General features: G+C 44.8%; 1 protein-coding gene across 29 annotated transcripts in view; it reads right to left on the reverse strand.

The window, feature by feature from the left end:
* Positions 1–12,265, reverse strand: part of ZBTB20 (zinc finger and BTB domain containing 20) — an 862,801-nt gene that overhangs the window by 71,721 nt on the left and 778,815 nt on the right. For all 29 annotated transcript variants that reach the window (XM_059890169.1, XM_059890161.1, XM_059890164.1 and 26 more), the window contains one exon: positions 6,289–6,389. The gene's annotated coding sequence lies outside the window, so the exon portion shown is untranslated. The remainder of the gene's footprint in view (positions 1–6,288; positions 6,390–12,265) is intronic.

Consider the following 12,265-nt stretch of genomic DNA (forward strand, 5'->3'; position numbering starts at 1 on the left):
TCTTTCAGGAAATTGAAGAAGCTATCTTTCAAACGTGAGTGTATGACCAGCCCACCAACATTACTCTTTGATTTTAACTTTGCAGAAGTTGTACTGTTCTTTCTATCGATGGCATCGCTTCCTTCTCTAGATTTGATGCTGCCTCCCACCTGACATCTTGCATCATACCCTCCTGTCTGTCATCTCAAGGATCACCTCTGGGGACCATTCATAGCACAAGACACTGAAACCATCTCTACCAATAGAGAATATTGAAAACTCAACCTTTTGGCTCACTCCTTCATTTGCCTAAAATCCCTTTCCTTGTTCTTAGACCACTGGGCTATTTCCCAACTGCACATACCAGAGAGACATTCACTGACCTTAGAAACAAAGCGTTTTCCATCTCACTCTCTCTAATAGTGGACTGCTTTTTCTAGAGCTGAGAAACTCTAAAACATAGCAACCATCTACATTTAGACATGCACAGGTGCTGTCATTTTGACCCTAGTTTTGCAGCTCATATTTTATTGAGGAGGAAAAAGGAAGTCCTGTAGTAATTAATTGAAAATACCTTCTTTGGTCGTGTGAAAGAATTACATGAACATGGCATATTCGAGGGCAAGTCTCACCAAGCCTCGGAAGCTGTGTACTAGTCCCTGGAGCCTTTAGAGGGCAGCAGCGTACCAGCTGACTCCAGGCAGCGTGTCAGGCAAACTCCCCACCAGACCAGAACCTTCCTCCTGGTCACCATGCCAAAGGTTGGTTTGCCAAGCTCTCTGGCCGCTTAGCTTCCTTCTTTCTTTTCTGTTTCTCTCTCTCTCCCTCTCTCTCTCGCCTCCCACTTCCCACACTCCCTTTCCCTCTCTCCCTCCCTCCCTCCTCAATGTTAAAATTATACACTCTGATGAAGTCGCCCCTCAACCGGAAAATGAAAGCTCCAATGAAAAAGTTAGACGAGCCAATGACAACAAAGGGAGAAATTGGGAGAAAGGGGAAAGGGGGCTGGTAAGGGGGAAGGATTTAAGAACAAGAAAAGGGCAGATGTTTCGTAAATATATGCAAAGCAAAACTGGGTGTACCCTGAACATTTCCACAGAGAAACAGACCAATCGCTGTGCACTTCCTCCCGCCACACTGGTGGAGCTCTGCTTTCAAAAAAAAAAAGTGTGGCCACAGGCACCTGCCTTTCAACGGTCAGTTCTGACATGCTGACTATCTCCCAGTTATCCAAAGAGAACAAAAACATTTTCATTTCTCCCACAGCAAACATTTCTGTTATGAGAAAAAGGCTGCTTCGAGGAGTGGGAAGGCGATTTAAGGTGACGGGCGGTTGAGCTGGCCAGCAGGATCTACTGGTATTTAACTCTCATTGTGCTGGCCATGGCAACAAGTCTGGGGCTGAAACATAGCAGTGAGTAAGGTTGTGGGTGATGTTGGCTCTTCCTTACTAGACCATATTGTATGTGGCAAGAAATATACATGAAAACATATTGAGGAGATGGTAGGTAATAAGCATGTTAACTGCATGGAAATTAACTAGATTGGTGGCATTTGATGTATAGATTTCACACTTCTTTGCACATATTGCACACATACAGCGATGGCAATGCTCTCTGCGACATATGGAAAATAAATATTTTATCTCTGTGAGCTCTCATCAGTCTCCGGGGGCTGCTGAGGGAGAGTGTTCTCTTCACCAATTTTCTCTCTTCACTGGGCTCCCACCCTCTCCTGCACATTAACATGCCTTCCACTCATCAGCCTGGTTGGGTGGAAAAGAATTAGAACCCCTTTTTAATAAATACTGAGTCACTGGATCATGACAATTTTGACCCCTGCCCCACCTGTCCCACATCTTTTTGGTGTGGTAATCTTTTCCTTGTTCTGCTTCCCAATAATACATGGAAGAGGCTTAGCACAGTATTTGGGGAGGAGGGCACAGCGGAGGTGGTAACAAACCACCTCAGTGGGGGCTGGCAGTAGAACTGAGCTCTACCATCCAGTAGCCGTGTACCTGAGGCAGATTCCTCTGCCTCTCTGGGCCTCAGTTTCCTCATCTGTAAAATGGAAATAATAAACATTCTAGGGCTGCTATGCTATGCAATGCTAAGTCGCTTCAGTCATGTTTGACTCTTTGTGACCCCCTGGACTGTAGCCTGCCAGGCTCCTCTGTCCCTGCAATTCTCCAGGCAAGAATACTGGAGTGGGTTACAATTTCCTTCCCCAGGGGGTCTTCCCAACCCAGGGACTGAACCTAGGTCTCTTGTGTTTCCTGCATTGGCAGGCGGGTTCTTTACCACTAGCACCATCTGGGAAGGTGATGTGAAGATTAAATAATTCCTGTTGAGTGATGGGCACAGCGCTGGCACACAGTCAGTGCCCTGGGAGGGTAGCTCTTCCACAGAGTGTCGGTTGTGCAGTTTTAATTTCAGCTGGAAGGAGGCAATTCTTTTATCTTAGTCATCTTTTCAAATATCTAGATTTGGGCAGGGGCAAATGGACTATAATTGTAGCAAAGGCAGAAAGAATGCTAGGATAAGCAGTCTCCTCTTCAACACTTTTTTTCTTTTTTTTTTATGGTATCACCCTCCTGACACCTTCTTTCTGTTCATGTGTTTGTCATTGCTGCCACTACACCATTAGCTCCTCTTGAAGTTGGGGGTCAAGCAAGCTACACTTGGCCTAGAGAAGCCCATCAAACCTGAGCACTATGGTCTATTCATAGAAACCAACCTTTGGCACTCTAGCTTATCACATTTTCTTACAGTTTATCCTTTCACCGCTTGGTCTAATGTTCTCAGATCCATTTAAGATGTTTTCATGATTCAAATATTTTATTTCAATTTTTTTAACCTTCTTGGCAAGGTTGATTTACAATGTTTTTCAGTATATTTCTCCCTCACTGTATCAGTCAGGATCTTGGCAAGAAACAGATGGCATACTGAAAGGTTTTAACTGAAGAGAGTTTAATGAAAGGACTGTCTACTGAGGTACAGAGGAGGTTAAAGGACCCTCAAGGGAAGCGAGGCACCGAGGACTGGCGATAGTGCGTGGTTGTTAATCTCAGCTTTAACTGCTAAACCCAGGGGGTGAGGAAAGGTATGGAGCTCCCCACGTCCAGTCAGAACTGGAGCTGGGAAGGGGCCTGACTGAGAAGTACCCTGACCGTACTCCCCTGTCTCTTGCTAATGCTTCCTATTGTTGTTGCTCAGTTGTGTCTGACTCTTTGTGACCCCATGGACTGCAGCACGCCAGGCTTCCTTGTCCTTCACCATCTCCTGGAGTTTGCTCAAGCTCATGTCCATTGAGTCAGTGACGCCATCCAATCATCTCATCCTCTGTTACCCGCTTCTCCTCCTGCCTTCAATCTTTCCCAGCATCAGGGTCTTTTCTACGAGTCAGCTCTTTGCATTAGGTGCCAAATTACTGGAGCTTCAGCTTCAGCATTAGTCCTTCCAACAAATATTCAGGGTTGATTTTCTTTAGGATTGACTGGTTTGAACTCCTTGCTGTACAAGGAACTCTCAACAGTCTTCTCCAGCACCACAGTTGGAAAGCATCAATTCTTTGGTGCTCAGCCATCTTCATGGTCCAACTCTCACATCTGTGCATGACTACTGGAAAAGCCATAGCTTTGACTATATAGACCTTTGCTGGCAAAGTGATGTCTCTGCTTTTTAATACACTGTCTAGGTTTGTCATAGCTTTTCTTCCAAGGAGCAAACATCTTCTAACTCCTTTTGGCCAAATTCAAAGGTAGCCGGAGAAAAAGGCAGCCTGGGTGTCGTAATCTGGAAACGTGGGTCTCTTGGGCCATGTATCAGGGCAGGGAATGTACTATGGTTTTGCATGTGTGTCAGGGGTGAGGGAGGGATGAATTAGCAAACTGTGTCTCCCCTCTCCATATCCTTTACCTTTTCTCCCATTATACTTTCCGGAAGGAAAGACACAGCAATAAAATGAAAGCAATTCTCTCTTGGTGTCCAACTGCCTATTTTGTCTATTTGCAACTTGTGGGGGAAGAAAACTGAACATAAGCTCTGTGAAAGCAGGGATTTAGGTTTGTTTTATTTGCTGCCATTCTTCTGGTCCCTAGAACAGTGCCTGGCACTTGGCAGATACCCAGTAAATTTTAGTTGACTGAGTAAATATACTCATGTCTGCTGCGCCAGACACTATACATATATTATCTCATTTAGTCATCGCAACAATCCAGGTAAGTAGGCAAGTTGCTGAGCCTGGTTGTGCAGCTGTTATGGGAGTAGGTAGGTTTTAAAATCTAACACTTACCTCCTCCCTATCCACCCTTCAAGGCTTGAGACTTCACCCGGGTATTGTAAACACATAGAGAGGGATTCACTTGTAACTAGAACACATTCTTATACCATACAAGGTTTCCCAGGTGGTGCTACTTTGTAAAGAATCCACCTGCCAATGGAGGAGACTTAAGAGATGTCGGTTCGATCCCTGGGTCGGGAAGATACCCTGGAGGAGGAACTGGCAACTGCAGGCTGCCCGTATTCTTGCCAGGAGAATTCCATGGCCAGAGGAGCCTGGAGGACTGCAGTCCATGGGGTCACAAAGAGTCGGACACGACTGAGCGTCTGAGTGATGTTTATAGCATATTCACCTTATTGAATGAAGGTTTTGCACCAAGCAAGTCTCTGTAAGTTTTTTTATTATTATTTCTCTTTTACATATGAGGAAGCTGAGCTTAGGAAAAGCAAAGGCTGCAAGAATTAGAACCCAACGTCTCCCTCCTCAGGGTCCCGCAAATCATGAACACAGGCACTGGTGTTCAGCACAGAGGCTCCCTTGTAGGCTTCCTAGGAATTTTTAGGAAACCTTAGGTCCCAATTTCTGTCCTGATTCTATCCAGAATCCTTTCCCTCCCAAAGGATAAACCAGGCTGAGACTCTGAGACCAGCTGTGCCCTTGTGTTTGCGGTACTGTGCTCTGTGATGGAAACATACTCGGAAAGCTCTCCAGATGTGGGGATTTCTAAGGCATTCTTCCGCTTGAACTTAAGGGTGACAGTGTTTACACTAGCAAGTTGCTCACATGGGTACAGAATGAGGACACTCTATTTCTGACCTCTTGTCATGTCTTTAGTCCCCAGTCCCTCCAGCCCATTAGTCCTGTGGATCAGTCTGATAGTTCCGGTCTCCATTCAGGCAGGCCTGATTCTCATCTACACATCCACCACCACCAATTACAATCCAGGTGACTGACAGTGTTAAAGGCAGAAAGCAACGCAGAACAAAACAATCCAAACCCTGACTTCCTCCTCGTTGGGTTTGATTTGTGCCCAGAGTAGCTAAAGACATAGAGAATGTGAATGTGAAAATCCTACCTGAAGCCTGGGAAAAACGTTAGTTTCCTAGGTTTAGCATTTTCCAGTAACAGAGATGTCTGTAAAACACCATCCCGTTACCTGCCTCACACCATACAGGAAAATGAGCAAGTACAACCAGCATGAGTTTTTGTTTTAAAATGTATAATTGTTTTGCATGCATAGCCTCTAAATAATTTAAAGTTCTGGCTTTTCTAGTGAAAGAAGGCATATATTTATCTGTTACTTCTAGCAATGATTAATCAAAATTTGATGTCAGTCTTTCATCAGTATTTCCTGTTGGCATCCAGCTCCTACCCCAACTTACTTCTTCAACTCGACTTGCAGGGGTCATACTTCTCCTATGTAAATGTCTGACTTGAAGGGAACTCAATCGAGTACCCAGAGCCTTGCATCCAGAGGGCAGAGCTGACCTGGGCACAATGGTTTAGAGACGTGGCTGAAGGAGCCCACAGACACAAGGGTGGGTGTTGGCCCCTTGGGTAGCAAGGAGACCACAGCATGGGGGCACAGAGAGGCAGCTACATCACAGGTGGACATGAGCACAGAAAACTGGCTCACAAATGTGACCAGGGCAGCGTGAAATGACAAGCTGCAGCGAGATGCAACAGAGCTGCACAGAAGGGCGATGAGAGGCAAACACAGAGGGCTGGAGCTGCCACGGCTTCAGGCCGAGGCACAGATGACCCAGTGGAACAGCACCGGTCCCTGCAAAGTGCGTGCAGCTCAGCTCAGCCACCTGGGAAGCGGGCGTGATGCTGCCCGGGGCTCGCACTGCAGGCTGGAAGCCGAGAACCAGTGTAGGCACCTCAGGACTGAGTCTGGTTACATCACTGCATCCAAGAGATGAAGCCATCTAAAATTTCATCTGCTCTTACAATTGTGAGTGCTTTTTTTTTTTAATTAAACAAAGTGAACTGAGAAGCCTTTCACTGGAGGCATAATGTACTCACAGTAGTTTTCAAATAAATGGTGTCACTCTTCAGGTAAATCACTCCAAGGCTTGGGCCTAGTGCAGCTGTTCATTGGGGCAGGGAATACAGAGCGGCTGCATCTGGATCAGACAAGAGACAAACAAAAATAAGGCTGTCAAAGGAGGAGACAATGGAGATCACTAGTTCTGAGAGAGCCAGAACCCTCGGACTTGATTGAGAGTCTGGTTCCGCATTTTGCACAAGAGACTTGGCGAGTCAGGGGAGGGAGATGGAGATGGTGTTGTCCAGGCCCCATTTTCAGCATTTCTACCCAACTGCCTGTCTGGTGTGAGAACGTCAATAGCACCCGCCAGTACAGATGGGGCTGAAGGAGCTGACGTTGGAGCTGACGTTGCTCCTAAGTTGGAGCTGAGGGTGAGGGTAGAGCAGTGGTCCCCAACCTTTTGGCACCAGGGACCAGTTTCGTGAAAGACAATTTTCCAATGGACCAGGGGGAGGGGGATGGTTTCAGGATGATTCAAATGCATTACATTTATTGCTCACTTTATTTCTATTTATTTCTCAGCTTCCCTAGTGGCTCAGATGGTAAAGAGTCTGACAGCAATGCAGGAGACCTGTGTTCAATCCCTGGGTCCGGAAGATCCCCTGGAGAGGGGAATGGCAACCCATACCAGTATTCTTGCCTGGAGAATCCCATGAATGGAAGAGCCTGGCGGGCTACAGTCCATGGCGTCCCAAAAAGTTGGACATGACTGAGCGACTAACACTTTCTAACACTCCTTTATTTCTATTATTATTACATCAGCTCTACCTCAGATCGTCAGGCATCAGATTCTGGAGGTTAGGGACCCCCGGGGAGGGGAAGCGGGGGTGGCGCCCCTCCACCTGGCTACAGCTGACTCCTCCAATGCTCATTTCCCCTGTCTCTCCCTCTTTGTCGCTCCAAGATTCTAGCCTTCTTACAGATGCCCACGGACCCAAACGTGTTTCTGACCTCTTGCCTTCCTGCCAGCCTTCACTGCAGGCCACTTCCTGCTGCATCCTCTAACCCTGAGAGGTGCAGCCTCAGGGGTTACAGATTGGACTCCCATCTGTCTCAGAGACTCATACCCAGAGGTACTTTTCCCAGGTTTTGGCCCTTTGGTCACCTGGGCCTGATGACCACTTTATTCCGGAAGCTCTCCTCCCTTCTCATCAGGATACGGCACCATCCTGACTTCGCTCCTGCTCTCAGTTCTCTCTTCTGCTTCCTTCCTTGGCCTCTTCTCTTTCCCCAAATGCAGACATACCTCAGGATACTCTTCACAAGCTTTGCCTACACGCCCACCCTCCATGGCCTCAACAATCACTTCTCCATAGACAACACCCACATGGCTATCTTTAGTTCTCACTTGTCTGCAGAGCTCCAGACACTTATTCTAAATAACTGCTGGTTATTGGTTCATTGATTATTTTGTTTGTTTGTTCATTCATTCACTGTTTACATAGACTCTATTAGGCACCTGGAAAAGATGAATAAGATGGGGCCTCTAACTTTGAGAAGCTCACATCTCCATCGTACACTTCACAGGCACTTCCAACTCAGAAAGTTTCAAGCAGAATTCATTGCTTTTCCCTCAAAATAAGTGCCTTCTCTAGTCTTCCCATTTCCTGCTATTGGTACCATTTCCTTCCAGTTACTTGTGCCTACAATTGAGGAGTCTTGTTTAATTCCCCTTTTTCTTTCATTTCCCATAACCAATAAGCTGCCAAGTCCTGTGGTTTTTACTCAGGCTGTGAATCAATGCTCACTTTTTATCCCTTTATCACCTGTTGCCTGGACTTCTGTGAGTGCCTCCTACTTGGCTTCCCTTCCTCCAGATTCTCTTTACTTCTTGTTCATCCTTCATACCAGCAATGCATTTACTGTTCTGAAGTACCATTCTAAATACATCATTCTTTTGCTCTTTGCTGGATTAAATGCAGACTTCTCGGCTTGGCATTTAAGGTTTCTACAATATAGCCCCATTCTAATTTCCTTTTCTTTTTTTTTTCTATAGTCCATTCTACATTGCATAAGTTCCATTCCTTCCCATCAGGGTCATGGTCTTTCCTCCCTTTTCCTAACATCTGCATAGAGCTTCCTTAAGGGCAATCCAAATACCATCTCACTTATACGACATTTCCCAAAGCAAAGTGCCCTTTCTTGAATCCTAAAGAACTTTTTGCACCGTTCCCTTTGCACATTCTATGAAAAAGGAAAAGAAAGCGTTAGTTGCTTAGTTATGTCTGACTCTTTGGGTCCCCATGGACCATAGCCCGCCAGGCTTCTCTGTCCATGGAATTCTCCAGGCAAAAATACTGAAGTGGGTTGCCCTTTCCTCCTCCAGGGGATCTTCCTGACCCAGGGGTCAAACACAGGTCTCTGGCATTGCAGTTGGATTCTTTACAGTCTGAGCCATCAGGAAAGCCCTTACATATCTTATGGACTCTAATATTTATTTGTGTAATATTTCTTCCTGCTTAAGCTTCTTGAAGGCAGAGACCATTTTTACTCTCTTTTACCCCATTGTGCGCAATGCCTTACACACAGCTTAGCACTCGGTGGCTATCTGCTGATCCAAATTTAAAAGGAATAAAGATGCTTCTTGGAGTCATGGAAGCTGAGACTGAACTGGAAAGACCTTGAAGCTCATCACTCCAAACCCTCATTTTTCAGATGAGGAGATCAAGGGAACTGAGTTGCTCAATGCCACATCCTTGCTAGTGGCTGAGTAAAGACAACTGATAGAAAAAGTCACAAATCTCTAAATACCTACCAGTGCTTTCTCAGAACAAGTAGGCCCAGCAGACCATCAGCAGTGACCAGACAGAGAGAGTGAGGAGTTGGGGTGCATAATCTGCAAGGATACACTGGTTTCCACAAAATGAAGAACTTTGTTTCCCTTTCTTTAATAAACCAAACTAATAAATGGCTTTTTTATAGTTAAGTGTTTTAAAAATGAGGGTGGATTTAAAGAACAAGGGAGCAAACCCTTCTAATAATACAAGCAGAAACATTTGCGACAATATTGCAAATACCACTGGAGTGATCAACTCAGGGTGAAAAAGCAGAATGAAGAAATTTCTCATGCTTTGGAAAAGCAGTGCATTCAGCTGAAGTTCTAGGTGAGAACAGGCTGCGGTAATTCTACGGTTAAATTCATCTTTCTATAGACACATAGGCTATTGGCAATCCTGCTATTATGCCACACCAATAAATCTTTTCCCACCTAGCTTTGCCCAGTTTTTATCCTATGCTGCTGTTGCTGCTAAGTCACTTCAGTCATGTCCGACTCTGTGTGACCCCAGAGACGGCAGCCCACCAGGCTCCCCCATCCCTGGGATTCTCCTGGCAAGAACACTGGAGTGGGTTGCCATTTCCTTCTCCAATGCATGAAAGTGAAAAGTGAAAGTGAAGTTGCTCAGTCGTGTCTGACCCTCAGCGACCCCATGGACTGCAGCCTACCAGGCTCCTCCGTCCATGGGATTTTCCAGGCAAGAGTACTGGAGTGGGGTGCCTTTGCCTTCTCCTTTTATCCTATAGGTTTGTTTAAACGTTTACTTATTTTCCTTTCATTATATCTCCAATCTCCTTGTAGAAAAGGATAGTGACTGCTTCCAAGACTGTTCTAATTTTCGTCCCTTATTCTTCTCTTGTGGTAGAAGAAACATTAACTGTTTAATCTCCTCTCTATCCTCATCCTCAAACAGAATCATTTTCTTTCACCTGATGATGGAAAGCCCAATAAAACATGTCGTGGAGATAGCAGTGTTTCCCTAAGTGAGGAAAACAGACTTTTCCAGGGGATCTCAGTAGTTTTTATGTGTCCAGAAGAACTCAGCTCTTAAGCACTAGCCACCAGTCCTATAAAACTCCATCTGCCTCCCCACGTGAGCATGCTACTCATGTTACTCACTGTTAATCCCAGAGGAAAACTTGGTACTGGTTATCATGTTCTCTTGGCCAATATGGTGGAGCCATGTGAGGTACTGAGAGATCCATTATATATAACACCCCAGGAGCCACATAAACAGCAAATTGGGTTCAAGAGCGCCTCACAGTTCTTACTAAATCGTCACATGGCTGGATAGATTATCAACAGGTCACCAGACAGAGCTTCCTTCTCTTTGCTTCCTTGGCAACTATATTAAAATGATAGAGGAAATCACTTGTTGATATGTCTAGTACATTGCAATGAAAAATTACCTGGAAGCATACACATCCATCGTGTAATTACGTAAGTGTACATTTTAAATATGTCTAACATTTGATTTAAATTGTGCATATTATAATTAAGTGGAGACACAATCTTTCTGTCCTTTAATCAAACTCCTCTTATCAGCTCCACAGCCTCTTGCTATGAGTTTCCTTTCCTTTTTGGGCAAATTGTCACCTCTCTCCTTCTTATTTCCCCTCTTGCCACAGCACACACCCGAAGGTTTTTAATTAGAACTGCTGCATGGTGTGTCATGTTCTACTGCTTAAGGAGTAGTGATGTTCTAAAAAAGACCCAGGGAAATTGACTACATGAGGTTTCATATTTATCCTTTTTCAATGGCATCCATATCCAATGTACTCAGTTTTTAAGTCAAAAGGTAAGAGGCTGCTGGGGTCTTACATTTCCCCCATAGAAATCCAGCTATTCTCTCTGCCTCTTATATCATCGCTGTAAAAATGAATCTTCTCTGGGAGCCCAGATGGCAAGGTTCTGGATGGTGTCAGAGGCAGAGGAGACAGTGGGTCATTTCCATTCCAGACCGCTGTACTGTTGATGGCTCTGCAGATCTGTCTCGAAGCCCTTAGAGAGCAGGGCTGTTATATAACATGCCGCCACAGACTGCTGTGAGGAACTTTCTGTGGAGGTCTCATTTTAGTATGACCATTTCCATACCAAATCATTCTAAAATGACAGATGGGACTTCTATGACAAAAGCTTACAAAAAAAAAAAAGTAACAATAATTTGTTAGATGTTTAACTGTTGTTAGAGACTGTATGAGGAATTTTTATGTGTAAATCTGTTCTTATTCAATCCTCAGCTGTGATGCAGGTGTTAATATACCCATTTTATAAATGTGGAAAAGTGAGACCCAGAGTCCTCAATCAACTACTCTAAGATTAGAAAGCTGTGGGTAGTGTGAGACCCACGTCTTACTGACTCTAAATCTGTGCTCTTTTCACTACACAACAACTGCTCCAACACAGCACGAGCACGTTTCTAGTTCCCACTGTGAGTTCAGCACAAGAAAGAGGTTTATGTTGTTTCCATGATGGTTCAGAGTCACTGCAAGACCTGGGGGCAGAGATCTCAGGCGGAGGAACTCTTTCAGAAACGATGACTCCTTCCTAGCTCTTTTCTATTTGAAGATGAGGATGCTTTAGGCTGGTTTTCTCAAATGCTGATGAACAAATGAATCACCCAGGATTTCTCATTCAGCATGTCTGGGGATGGAGTCTGTGATTCTACATTTCTACAGGCTCCCAGGTGATGCTGATGACATCAATCTGGGTACCACAGATCCTATGTCTGACACTCACCTTCCTACTGAGGGTCGTTTTCAAAGGAGCAACTCAAGCTGAAAAACTTGGCTACCAGTTCACACAACACGACTAGCTTCTGATTCAGGGCCAGTTTGTCAAGTCATCGGACATTAGGCAGAATTCATGGAGTTTCTGGCAGAGAGCACATTATGGGGAAAAAAAAGAGTTTCTGGATCCCTCAGGGCTTTCCTCCTCCCAACTGGAAATTAAAATGATAATGTCTCTAACATGTAAAATTCCTATTTCTTACATTATTGTTATTTTTAACAATAATTATCTGGTAATAATTCAAATAACACCTTTCCTCTGAGAAATTCAATGAGCTTTACTAACCTTAATTGTCTAACAGCAATTCCCAGGTGTAGATAGAGCTGTCTCAAAGATCACAGTATATTTAAAATTGTCCCACTTCCCTCCTTTCTTCGCCCCAAATG

This window comes from Bos taurus, chromosome 1 (genome assembly GCF_002263795.3).
Source record: "Bos taurus isolate L1 Dominette 01449 registration number 42190680 breed Hereford chromosome 1, ARS-UCD2.0, whole genome shotgun sequence".
Taxonomy (NCBI): domain Eukaryota; kingdom Metazoa; phylum Chordata; class Mammalia; order Artiodactyla; family Bovidae; genus Bos; species Bos taurus.